Consider the following 12337-nt stretch of genomic DNA (forward strand, 5'->3'; position numbering starts at 1 on the left):
CTGATTTTTCATGCAGGGTTTGTGCTGCTCGGGTGACATCGGGGGTGGGGGGGGGTCTTGTAGGCAGAGAGGATTGGGTTGTCCTCAGCTGCTTCCATCTGTTCCTCCTCGAAAACATCACAGCTCCCGGTCTCCAGGAGCTCAGGTGCGCCAGACGTGTCTTTGCTCCCGGTGTCGCAGAGCTGAGATGCGTTGGCCACTTCGTTACGTGTGGGGCATTGGGGTTGGGGCACGCCGGGCCCCTCACAGCTTCCAGTGCCCGGGGGCTGGGATGCTTTATCATCCATCTCGGAGTTCTGCCGCCTCTTTTGAAGGGGCTGTCGTTCCAGCATTTCCCCGTCCAGTGAAGAGGAGTTGTTGCAGTCTGATTCAGAAGAGAGCCTCCTCTTGCCACTGGTTTGGGTGGTGGCTTTGGGATGTTTTTTCTTTGTGGCTTTCCTTTGGACCACTTGCCACTGACCTGTTTGTCCATCTTTGCCTCCTCCTCCATCGATTCTGTCTGTGGAGGAGGGGTTTCCGGGCGCTGGGTAGGTGCTGGGTCGTTGGTTTCAGCTGCCTCCCCTTCCTTCTCATGCTGAAGTTCCTCACTGCGGAGAAAGCTGCTGGTCTCCTTTCGAACAGCGGACGCCTTCGTCGAACCTTCTCCCGGCCTATCCTTGGACCTTGCCGCCTGAGCATAGCTGAGGCAACGTTTGGGGCAGGTCTTGTAGAGATGGCCTGCCGCACCGCACAAGTTGCAACACTTAGTCTGCTTACAGTCCTTGGTCTGATGGCCTTCCTCCTTGCAGTTCTTGCAAACAACCGTGCTGCAGTTGGCTGCCGTGTGACCAGATTTGCCACAGGTGCGGCAAACTCTGGGCTGCCCAGCGTAGACCAAGAAGCCTCGACTTCCCCCGATAGCGAAGCTGGAGGGAGGGTGGATGATGGCTCCACTGGCATCTACCTTCAAGGTCACCTTGACCTGCAGCTTGCTGGTCCAGATCCCAAAGGGGTCCTTGACATCAGTGCTGCTGCCGGCCACCTCGATGTACCTGGCGAGAAAGGTGAGTACATCCACCACCGGAACATGGGGGTTGTAGAGGTGAATCGTCACCACCCAGTCCCGTTGTGACGGAAGCGTGAAGAGCGGCTCCGCTGTGAGGATCGACAGTGGCGCCCGGTATCCTTTCTCCTTGAACGCCTTCAGGAACTTGATGCATCCCGCCACGTTCCGGAACGTCACGTCGAAGTATCCACTGCTGGGGAAATCCTGGAGGCCGAAGACGTCCGTCGCTTGAAATCCGCAGCAATCTAAGAGAATGTTCTTGATGAAGAAGGTGCGATCGACCGGTGCATCTCCTTCCTTGTCCTTCACGACCACCCGAACGGTGTTGCGCACTCCCTGGCCCGAAGCTCGAAAATTGGTTATAGCCATTTTACTCAAAGCTTTCCCAGGATCAAAAGGCAATGATCATGGTCTCTTCTCAATCAAATAAGCACTGATAAGAACAGATACTACACTTGATCTTAGCCAAAAGGCCGAGAAGCGGCAGTTCATGTTTCTTGCCAGTAGATGTCACTTCACTCCAAAACAGTGAAGTTTACAAATCTGAGAAAGACACAACAGGAAAGAATTGTTCACATTATAGTGAATGTGTGGGATTTAGAAATACTAGGAGTGGAGACGAGTTATTACTTGTCTGCTCGATCCCCATAGCCCTGTAAAATTATTTCCTTCAAGTGCCCATTCAAATTCCTTTTGTAGTCCTCGATTGTCTCCATTTCCACCGCCCTCGTGGGCAGCGAGTTACAGATCATCACCAATCAGTGTAAGAAAGTTCTTGCGCACATTCCCCCTGTACCTCCTGTCCAAAACCTTCAATCTGTGTCCCCTAGTCCTTGTGCCAATGGTTAACGGGAACAATGTTTCCTTGCCAACTTATTTAAAACTGTCATAGCCGAAAACACATCTATCAATTCTCCCCTCACTCTCCTTTGATGCAGGTAGAACAACCCTAGCTTTTCCAACCTAACCTTGTAACTAAAATCCTCCATCCCTGGATCCATTCTGGTGAATTTCCTCTGCATCCTCTCAAGGACGCTCACATTCTTTCTTAAGTGCAGTAAGCAAAACTGGAAGCAACACTCCAACTGGGGCCGAACCAGAGCTTTATAATGGTTCAGCATAACTTCCCTGCTTTGTACTCAATGCCTCTTTTTTACAAGCTCAAGATCCCATATGCTTTGCTAACCACTCTCGCAATATGTCTTGCCACCTTCAAAGATTGATGCACATGAACCCCAAGACCCTCTATTCCAACACACACTTCAGAACTGTGCCATGAAGTAAATATTGCTTCTCCCTATTCCTTATGCCAAAATACATCACCTCACACTTGTCACTATTAAATTCCATCTGCCACCTGTCTGCCCATTCTGATAGCCTATCATTGTCCTGTTGCAGGCAGTTCATATCATCCTCACTGTTTGCCACTCCTCCAAGTTTGTTGTCATCGGGATATTTTGAGATTCTACTCAATATTCCAAGATCCAAGTCATTTATCTTAGCACTGACCCTTGGGGAACACCACTGTCGACTATCCTCCAGTCTGACAAAGAATCATTCAATAAGACTCCCTGTTTTCTGTCCTTAAACCAATTTTCTATCCAATTGGACACTGACCCTCCTATACCACGAACCTCAATTTTGTAAACCCCACTTTTATGTGGTACCTTGTCAAACGCTTCCTTAAAATCCATATAAACAACATCCACTGCATTCCCTTTAGCAAGCTGCTCTGTTAGCTCATCAAAAAATGCAGTTCGATTAGTCAAGCATGAACAGCCATTTATAAATCCATGCTCACTCTCCTTAATTAACTCAAACCTCTCCAAGTGACTGTTGATTTTTTACCCTGATTATTCTTTCTAAAACCTTACCCACCGCTGCTGTTAATCTAACTACCCTGTAGTTAGCCGGACTGTCCTTACACCCTTTCTTGAATAAGGGCGTCGCATTTGCCACTGTTTCCTCCTGGCACCTCCCCCGTATCCAGGGAAGATTGGAAGATTATGGCAAACTCTTCTATTATCTGCATCCGCATTTCCTTTCGCAACCTGGGATGCCAGCCATCCAGACCAGGTGATTTATCTACCCTAAGCACAGCCAGCCTTTTTAGTACCTCCCTCTCTCAATTTGTACCCTCTCCATTGACTCTACTCTCTTCACTTCGACTGATATTTTGTCAAATTCCACTTCCTTAGTGATCACTGATACAAAGTACTCATTAAGTAGATTAACATTGCCCTGCACCTCTCAGCTTATATTATCCTTTTTGTCCCTAATAGGCCCGACTCAACCTCTTACTACCCACTTATCATTTACATGCTGCTCGAAGATTTTTGGGTTTCCTTTCATGTTGACTGCCAGTCTATTCTCATAGAAATAGAGAATAAGCAAATATAGAAGATGTAAGTATTTCCCATCCTTGATGAGGTGGAACTTTCTTTTGTTGTGGGTGGTAATGACTTGGCCCACGAGTGTGGTGGAAGCAGAGACAATCAATGATTTGAAAAGGAAATTGGATGGATACTTGAAGGAAAGAAACTTGCAGGAGGAAAGTGATCGAGCTGGTGAGTGGAACTGACTAGATTGCTCCGGGGAGAGCCAGCATGGACGTGATTAGGCCAAACGACCACCTTCTGTGCTGTAAATGACTCTGTGTTGTTTCTCAAATTCAATCCACTGGTGCTTGGTAAATAATTTCAAAGTAAATTGTGCAACCGGAAAATCAGAACCAAGGCAAGGGACGCAAAGGAAGCAAAATTGCTGAAAACCGGGATTGAACCAGGGTCTTTTAGATCTTCAATCTAACGCTCTCCCAACTGAGCTATTTCAGCCCTACGTTAACAGTGGCTTGGTGTCCTTGCTTTGGAAGAAAATACATACATTCAAGTTTTCCAAAAAATTGAAGAACACAACATGTGAGTAATATTCCCCATTGCTTTCTCAGTACTGATGGATTGTGAAGCGGGAGACAGCCAGAAGTGCCACTGAGCCGCACAGACCCCGAGCTGAGAATGAAATGAGATCAAATTCAATCTTTCATAGTGAGATGCTGCAGAGAGGTAAGAGTCCTGAATCAAAGCGAGACTTGCTCATTTCAAACACTCCCTGTACTCTCTGCTCATGAAGCCTTAAAAAAGGGGAAAACGGAATGGCACTCAAACTCACAACCCTGCCATTAAAAGTCTCATGTTCGACTGACAGAACTGTCACTTCTACTCGGTCTCTTATTGGATGGATACAACTCCAACGCAGGGATGGCATTCAAATCCTCCCATGGGTCCACATGTCAGACTGAGTTCCATGTTGTAGACTCAAGCAAAGGAAATCTGCTCACTTCCAAAACTTTCAGCGAGTTGAAGCTGATTACAATCAACATCATCAGAGGTCAGAACTACCAGGTGAAAGAAGACACCCTGAAGAAGGATCCACAATTATTCAAAGGCATCGACAAAGTGAAAAACAAGAAAATCGATGAGTCAATGCAAGCCAAACAACAGAAACACTGAAGAATTCCATTCCATTCCAGTCCAGAACCCAGTCCTGTTGTTTTTGGAGTCAGGTCACAATTACAGCAACAACTTTATATTCCCACTTGGCTATCTGCACATTTAGCTAATTGCAATTTTGTCGACAAGCTCTTTGAATCCAGTTGTCTGGTCCTCAAGCCAGCTCCGCATGGAAGTCAATTCCACCTTCTGCAAGGCTGAAACCAATAGATAACCTTAATCTAAAAATGCCAGCAGACCAGGGCTCGTCCGGGACTTGAACCCGGGATCTCTCGCATGTTAATTAACCATACTCCCTAAGCGAGAATCATACCCCTAGACAAACGAGCCACTGACAAGTCAAATTTTATTAGCTGCTGTGGAATTTCACTGGAACCCTCCAGCCAATCATCCATTTTTTTTCAGATCAAAGCAACATCCTGCAAATGCGGAAATAAAAACAGAAAGTGCTGGAAATGTTCAGCAGCTCTGGCAGCATCTGTGCTGTGAGAAACACAGTTAAAGTTTCAGGGCACTCACCTTTTGTTTCAGCCATCCTTTCAGACTGCTTCTGTCCATCCAATCTCACTTTCTATTCTATCCACATTCTAACCATTCACTACGTTACTACATTTTTCATGAATTCCTCATTTCTTTTATTAATGACAATTTTGTATTTCTGGCCTTTGCTTCAGACACCAACACAAGTGGAATCATGTCTCCATCTACCCAATCAAACCACTTCGCTGTATCCTCACATTGCAATGTTTCTTTAACCCTGACAGACTGTGGAGTTTCTGCTGCTTGATTGCAGTTCTTGCTTCCCGCCAGTAGATGTCACCTCACTCCAACACAGTGAAGTTTACAAATCTGAGAGAGACACAACAGGAAATAATTGTTCACATTATAGTGAATGTGTGGGATTTAGAAATACTAGGAGTGGAGACGAGTTATTATTGCACTCTGCTATTACATCTTTTATAATGGACTCCAGCATTTTCCCCACGACTGATGTCAGGCTAACCGGTATATAATTCGCTGTTTAATTTCTGCCTCTTTTTTTAAATAATGGAGTTACATTAACTACCGTCCAATCCATTGGAACTGTTCCAGAGTCGATAGAATTTTGAAAAAAGACCAGAAATGCATCTGCTATTTCAAGGGCCACTTCCTTAAGTACTCTGAGATGTAGATTATCAGGCCCTGGGGATTTATCGGCCTTCAATCCCATCAATTTCCCAAACATTCCCTACTAATACTGATTTCATACAGTTCCTCCTTCTCACTAGACCCTATGTTCCCCAACATTTCTGGGAGATAATTTGTATCCTCCTTTGTGAAGACAGATCCAAAGTATGTATTTAATTGGTCTGCCATTTCTTTGTTCCCCATTATAAATTCCCCCGTTTCTGACTGTAAGGGGCCCACATTTGTCTTCACTAATCTTTTTCTCTACACATATCTATAGAAGCTTTTACAGTCAATTTTATGTTCTCTGCTAGCTTACTCTCATACTCTGTTTCCCCCTTCTTAATCAATCCTTTTGTCCTCCTCTGCTAAATTCCAAACTGCTCACAATCTTCAGGTTTGTTGCTTGTTCTGGCCATTTTATATTTCTCCTCCTTGGATCTAATACTTTCCTTAATTTCTTTTGTAAGCCACAGTTGAGCCACCCTTCCTGTTTTACTTTTGCACAGACAGGAATGAACAATTGTTGTAATTCATCCATGCGCTCTTTAAATGCTAGCCATTGCCTATCCACTGTCAACCCTTTAAGTAACGTTCCCCAATCTATCATAGCCAACTCCCGCCTCATACCTTCATAGTTTCCTTTGTTTAGATTCAGGACCCGAGTCTCGGAATCAACTCTCTCACCCTCCATCTTAATGAAGGATTTTATCATATTATGGGCGCACTTCCCCAAGGGATCCCACACAACAAGATTGTTAACTAATCCTTTCTCATTACACAATACCCAGTCCAGGATGGCCTGTTCTCTAGAGGTGTTATACACCTCTATCAATTCTCCACTCAATCTCCTTTGAGAAAGGCAGAATAATCCTAGCTTTTCCAACCTAACCTTGTAACTAAAATCCCCCATCCCTGGATCCATTCTGGTAAATCGCCTCTGCATCGTCTCAAGGACCCTCACATTCTTTCTAGAGTCTGCTGAGCAGAACTGGAAGCAACGCTCCAATTGGGGCCTAACCAGAGTTTTATAATGGTTCAGCATAACTTCCCTGCTTTTGTACTCAATGCCTCTATTTATAAAGCCCAAGATTCCTTATGCTTTGCGAACCACTCTCGCAATATGACTTGCCTCCTTCAAAGATTGATGCACATGAACCCCAAGTCCCTCTCTTCAAGTACACTCTTTAGAACTGTGCCATTAAGTATATATTGCCTCTCCCTATTCCTTATGCCAAAATACATCACCTCACACTTGTCACTATTAAATTCCATCTGCCACCTGTCTGCCCATTCTGCTAGCCTATCACTGTCCTGTTGCAGGCAGTTCATATCATCCTCACTGTTTGCCGCTCCTCCAGGTTTGGTGTCATCGGCATATTTTGAGATTCTACTCTGTATTCCAAGATCCAAGTCACTTACCTTGAGCAAAAAAAGCAGTGGTTCTAGCACTGACCCTTGGGGAACACCACTGTCGACTATCCTCCAGTCTGACAAAGAACCATTTAATAAGACTCGCTGTTTTCTGTCCTTCAACCAATTTTCTATCCAATTGGACACTGACCCTCCTATACCACGAACCTCAATTTTGTTAACCGCCCTTTTGTGTGGTACCTTGTCAAACGCTTCCTTAAAATCCATATGAACAACATCCACTGCATTCCCTTCATCAACCTGCTCTGTTAATTCATCAAAAAATGCAGTTAGATTAGTCAAGCATGAACTCCCATTTATAAATCCATGCTCACTCTCCTTAATTAACTCGAACCTCTCCAAGTGACTGTTGATTTTTTACCCTGATTATTCTTTCTAAAACCTTACCCACCGCTGTTGTTAATCTAACTAGCCTGTAGTTACCCGGCTGTCCTTACACCCTTTCTTGAATAAGGGTGTCGCATTTGCCACTGTTTAATTCTCTGGCACCTCCCCCGTATCCAGAGAAGATTGGAAGATTATAGCAAGCCCTTCCGTTATCTGCATCCGCATTTCCTTTCGCAACCTGGGATGTGAGCCATCCGGACCAGGTGATTTATCTTCCCTAAGCACAGCCAGCCTTTTTAGTACCTCCCTCTCTCAATTTGTACCCTCTCCATTGACTCTACTCTCTTCACTTCGACTGATATTTTGTCAAATTCCACTTCCTTAGTGATCACTGATACAAAGTACTCATTAAGTAGATTAACATTGCCCTGCACCTCCAAGCTTATTAGATTAGATTAGAATATTACAGCGCAGTACAGGCCCTTCGGCCCTCGATGTTGCGCCGAGCTGTGAAACCATCTGACCTACACTATTCCATTTTCATCCATGTGTCTATCCAATGTCCACTTAAATGCCCTTAAAGTTGGCGAATCTACTACTGCTGCAGGCAGGGCATTCCACGCCCTTACTACTCTCTGAGTAAAGAAACTACCTCTCACATCTGTCCTATATCTATTACCCCTCAACTTGAAGCTATGTCCCCTCGTGTTTGCCATCACCATCCGAGGAAAAAGACGCTCACTATCCACCCGATCTAACCCTCTGATTATCTTATATGTCTCTATTAAGACACCTCTCCTCCTCCTTCTCTCCAACGAAAACAACCTCAAGTCCCTCAGCCTTTCCTCGTAAGACCTTCCCTCCATACCAGGCAACATCCTAGTAAATCTCCTCTGCACCCTTTCCATAGCTTCCACATCCTTTCTATAATGCGGTGACCAGAACTGCACGCAATACTCCAGGTGCGGTCTCACCAGAGTCTTGTACAGCTGCAGCATGACCTCGTGGCTCCGAAACTCGACCCCCCTACTAATAAAAGTTAACACACCATATGCCTTCTTGACAGCCCTATTAACCTGGTTAGCAACCTTCAGGGATTTATGCACCTGGACACCAAGATCTCTCTGCTCATCTACACTAACAAGAATCTTCCCATTAGCCCAGTACTCTGCATTCCTGTTACTCCTTCCAAAGTGAATCACCTCACACTTTTCCGCATTAAACTCCATTTGCCATCTCTCAGCCCAGCTCTGCAGCCTATTTATGTCTCTCTGTACCCTACAACATCCTTCAGCACTATCCACAACTCCACCGACCTTAGTGTCATCTGCAAATTTACTAACCCACCCTTCTACACACTCTTCCAGGTCATTTATAAAAATGACAAACAGCAATGGCCCAAAACAGATCCTTGCGGTACACCACTAGTAACTAAACTCCAGGATGAACATTTGCCATCAACCACCACCCTCTGTCTTCTTTCAGCTAGCCAATTTCTGATCCAAAGCTCTAAATCACCTTCAACCCCATACTTCCGTATTTTCTGCAATAGCCTACCGTGGGGAACCTTATCAAACGCCTTACTGAAATCCATATACACCACATCCACTGCTTTACCCTCATCCACCTGTTTGGTCACCTTCTCGAAAAACTCAATAAGGTTTGTGAGGCACGACCTACCCGTCACAAAACCGTGCTGACTATCTCTAATGTACTTATTCTTTTCAAGATGATTATAAATCCTGTCTCTTATAACCTTTTCCAACATTTTACCCACAACTGAAGTGAGGCTCACAGGTCTATAATTACCAGGGCTGTCTCTGCTCCCCTTCTTGAACAAGGGGACAACATTTGCAATCCTCCAGTCTTCCGGCACTATTCCTGTCGACAATGACGACATAAAGATCAAGGACAAAGTCTCTGCAATCTCCTCCCTAGCTTCCCAGAGAATCCAAGGATAAATCCCATCTGGCCCAGGGGACTTATCTATTTTCACACTTTCCAAAATTGCTAACACCTCCTCCTTGTGAACCTCAATCCCATCTAGCCTCGTAGCCTGAATCTCAATATTCTCAACAACATTTTCTTTCTCTACTGTAAATACTGACGCAAAATATTCATTTAACACTTCCCCTATCTCCTCTGATTCCACACACAACTTCCCACTACTATCCTTGATTGGCCCTAATCAAACCCTAGTCATTCTTTTATTCCTGATATACCTATAGAAAGCCTTAGGGTTTTCCCTGATCCGATCCACCAATGACTTCTCGTGTCCTCTCCTTGCTCTTCTTAGCTCTCCCTTTAGATCCTTCCTGGCTAGCTTGTAGCTCTCAAGCGCCCTAACTGAGCCTTCACGTCTCATCCTAACATAAGCCTTCCTCTTCCTCTTGACAAGTGCTTCAACTTCTTTAGTAAACCACGGCTCCCTCGCACGACAACTTCCTCCCTGCCTCACAGGTACATACTTATCAAGGACACGCAGTAGCTGCTCCTTGAATAAGCTCCACATTTCGATTGTTCCCATCCCCTGCAGTTTCCTTCCCCATCCTACGCATCCTAAATCTTGCCTAATCGCATCATAATTTCCTTTCCCCCAGTTATAATTCTTGCCCTGCGGTATATACCTGTCCCTGCCCATCGCTAAGGTAAACCTAACCGAATTGTGATCACTGTCACCAAAGTGTTCACCTACATCTAAATCTAACACCTGGCCGGGTTCATTTCCCAGTACCAAATCCAATGTGGCATCGCCCCTGGTTGGCCTGTCTACATACTGTGTCAGAAAACCCTCCTGCACACACTGGACAAAAACTGACCCATCTAAAGTACTCGAACTATAGTATTTCCAGTCGATATTTGGAAAGTTAAAGTCCCCCATAACAACTACCCTGTTACTCTCACCCCTGTCGAGAATCATCTTCGCTATCCTTTCCTCTACATCTCTGGAACTATTCGGAGGTCTATAAAAGACTCCCAACAGGGTAACCTCACCTCTCCTGTTTCTAACCTCAGCCCATACTACCTCAGTAGACGAGTCCTCAAACGTCCTTTCTGTCGCTGTAATACTCTCCTTGATTAACAATGCCACACCCCGCCCTCTTTTACCATCTTCTCTGTTCTTACTGAAACATCTAAATCCCGGAATCTGCAACATCCATTCCTGCCCCTGCTCTACCCATGTCTCCGAAATGGCCACTACATCGAGATCCCAGGTACCAACCCATGCTGCAAGCTCACCCACCTTATTCCGGATGCTCCTGGCGTTGAAATAGACACACTTTAAACCAGGTTCTTGCTTGCCAGTGCCCTCTTGCTTCCTTGTAACCATATCCCTGACCTCACTACTCTCAACATCCTATACTTTGGCACTACAATTTGGGTTCCCATTCCCCTGCTGAATTAGTTTAAACCCCCCCGAAGAGCACTAGCAAACCTTCCCCCCAGGATATTGGTACCCCTCTGGTTCAGGTGAAGACCATCCTGTTTGTAGAGGTCCCACCTACCCCAGAAAGAGCCCCAATTATCCAGGAAACCAAATCCCTCCCTCCTGCACCATCCCTGCTGCCACGTGTTCAACTCCTCTCTCTCCCTATTCCTCGCTTCGCTATCACGTGGCACGGGCAACAACCCAGAGATAACAATTCTGTTTGTTCTTGCTCTTAGCTTCCACCCTAGCTCCCTAAATTTCTGTCTTAAATCCCCATCTCTCTTCCTACCTATGTCGTTGGTGCCTATGTGGACCACGACTTGGGGCTGCTCCCCCTCCCCATTAAGGATCCCAAAAACACGATCCGAGACATCACGAACCCTGGCACCTGGGAGGCAACATACCAACCGTGAGTCTCTCTCGTTCCCACAGAATCTCCTATCTGTTCCCCTAACTATGGAGTCCCCAATGACTAATATTCTGCTCCTCTTCCCCCTTCCCTTCTGAGCAACAGGGACCGACTCTGTGCCAGATATCCGTACCCCATTGCTTACCCCTGGTAAGTCGTCCCCCGCAACAGTATCCAAAACGGTATACCTGTTGTTGAGGGAAACAGCCACAGGGGATCCCTGCACTGCCTGCTGGTTCCCTCTCCTTCCCCTGACGGTAACCCATCTACCTACTTCTTTTACCTGAAGTTTGACTACCTCCCCATAACTCCTCTCAATAACCTCCTCCGCCTCCCGAATGATCCGAAGTTCATCCAGCTCCAGCTCCAGTTCCCAAACGCGGTTCTCGAGGAGCTGGAGTTGGGTGCACTTCCCACAGATGCAGTCAGCAGGGACACTCTTGGCGACCCTTACCTCCCACATTCTGCAGGAGGAACATACAACTGCCTTAATCTCCATTCCCACTATTCTAAATTCCCAACAAATCTACTGAAAAACCAAAAAAACAAAAAGTCAAAACTTGTTAGGTTAGCAATCCAACGGACAGAACTTCCCAAATAAAAAGTTTACCTTATCAACACACCAGAGTCCTTTTTTTTTGGTTAGAGGAGGAGGGTGGGTGGGAGACACTGCACGTGTAGTGTCTCGGGTACAGCCACCACACAAATATATACCTTTTTCCTTACCCAGCAGTCCCCTGGTCCTCCGAAAACAAAAGGAAATTCACTTTTAAACTTACGCTGAAATTGACTTCTCAGCTGTAAGCCCGTTCACGCACCTCCGTTGCTATCAACGCTGCAGTCACCGAAACTAAAAGAAAGAGATTCTAAACCACACAAATATATACCCTTTTCCTTACCCAGCAGTCCCCTGGTCCTCCGAAAACAAAAGGGAATTCACTTTTAAACTTACGCTGAAATTGACTTCTCAGCTGGAAGCCCGTTTACGCACCTCCATTGCTATCAACGCTGCAGTC

General features: G+C 45.7%; 1 pseudogene; it reads right to left on the reverse strand.

The window, feature by feature from the left end:
- Positions 1 to 1421: 1421 nt before the first annotated feature.
- On the reverse strand, positions 1422 to 1530 carry LOC137359436 (U2 spliceosomal RNA; annotated as a pseudogene).
- Between the last annotated feature and the right edge of the window lie 10807 nt (positions 1531 to 12337).

This window comes from Heterodontus francisci, unplaced genomic scaffold (genome assembly GCF_036365525.1).
Source record: "Heterodontus francisci isolate sHetFra1 unplaced genomic scaffold, sHetFra1.hap1 HAP1_SCAFFOLD_102, whole genome shotgun sequence".
Lineage (NCBI taxonomy): Eukaryota > Metazoa > Chordata > Chondrichthyes > Heterodontiformes > Heterodontidae > Heterodontus > Heterodontus francisci.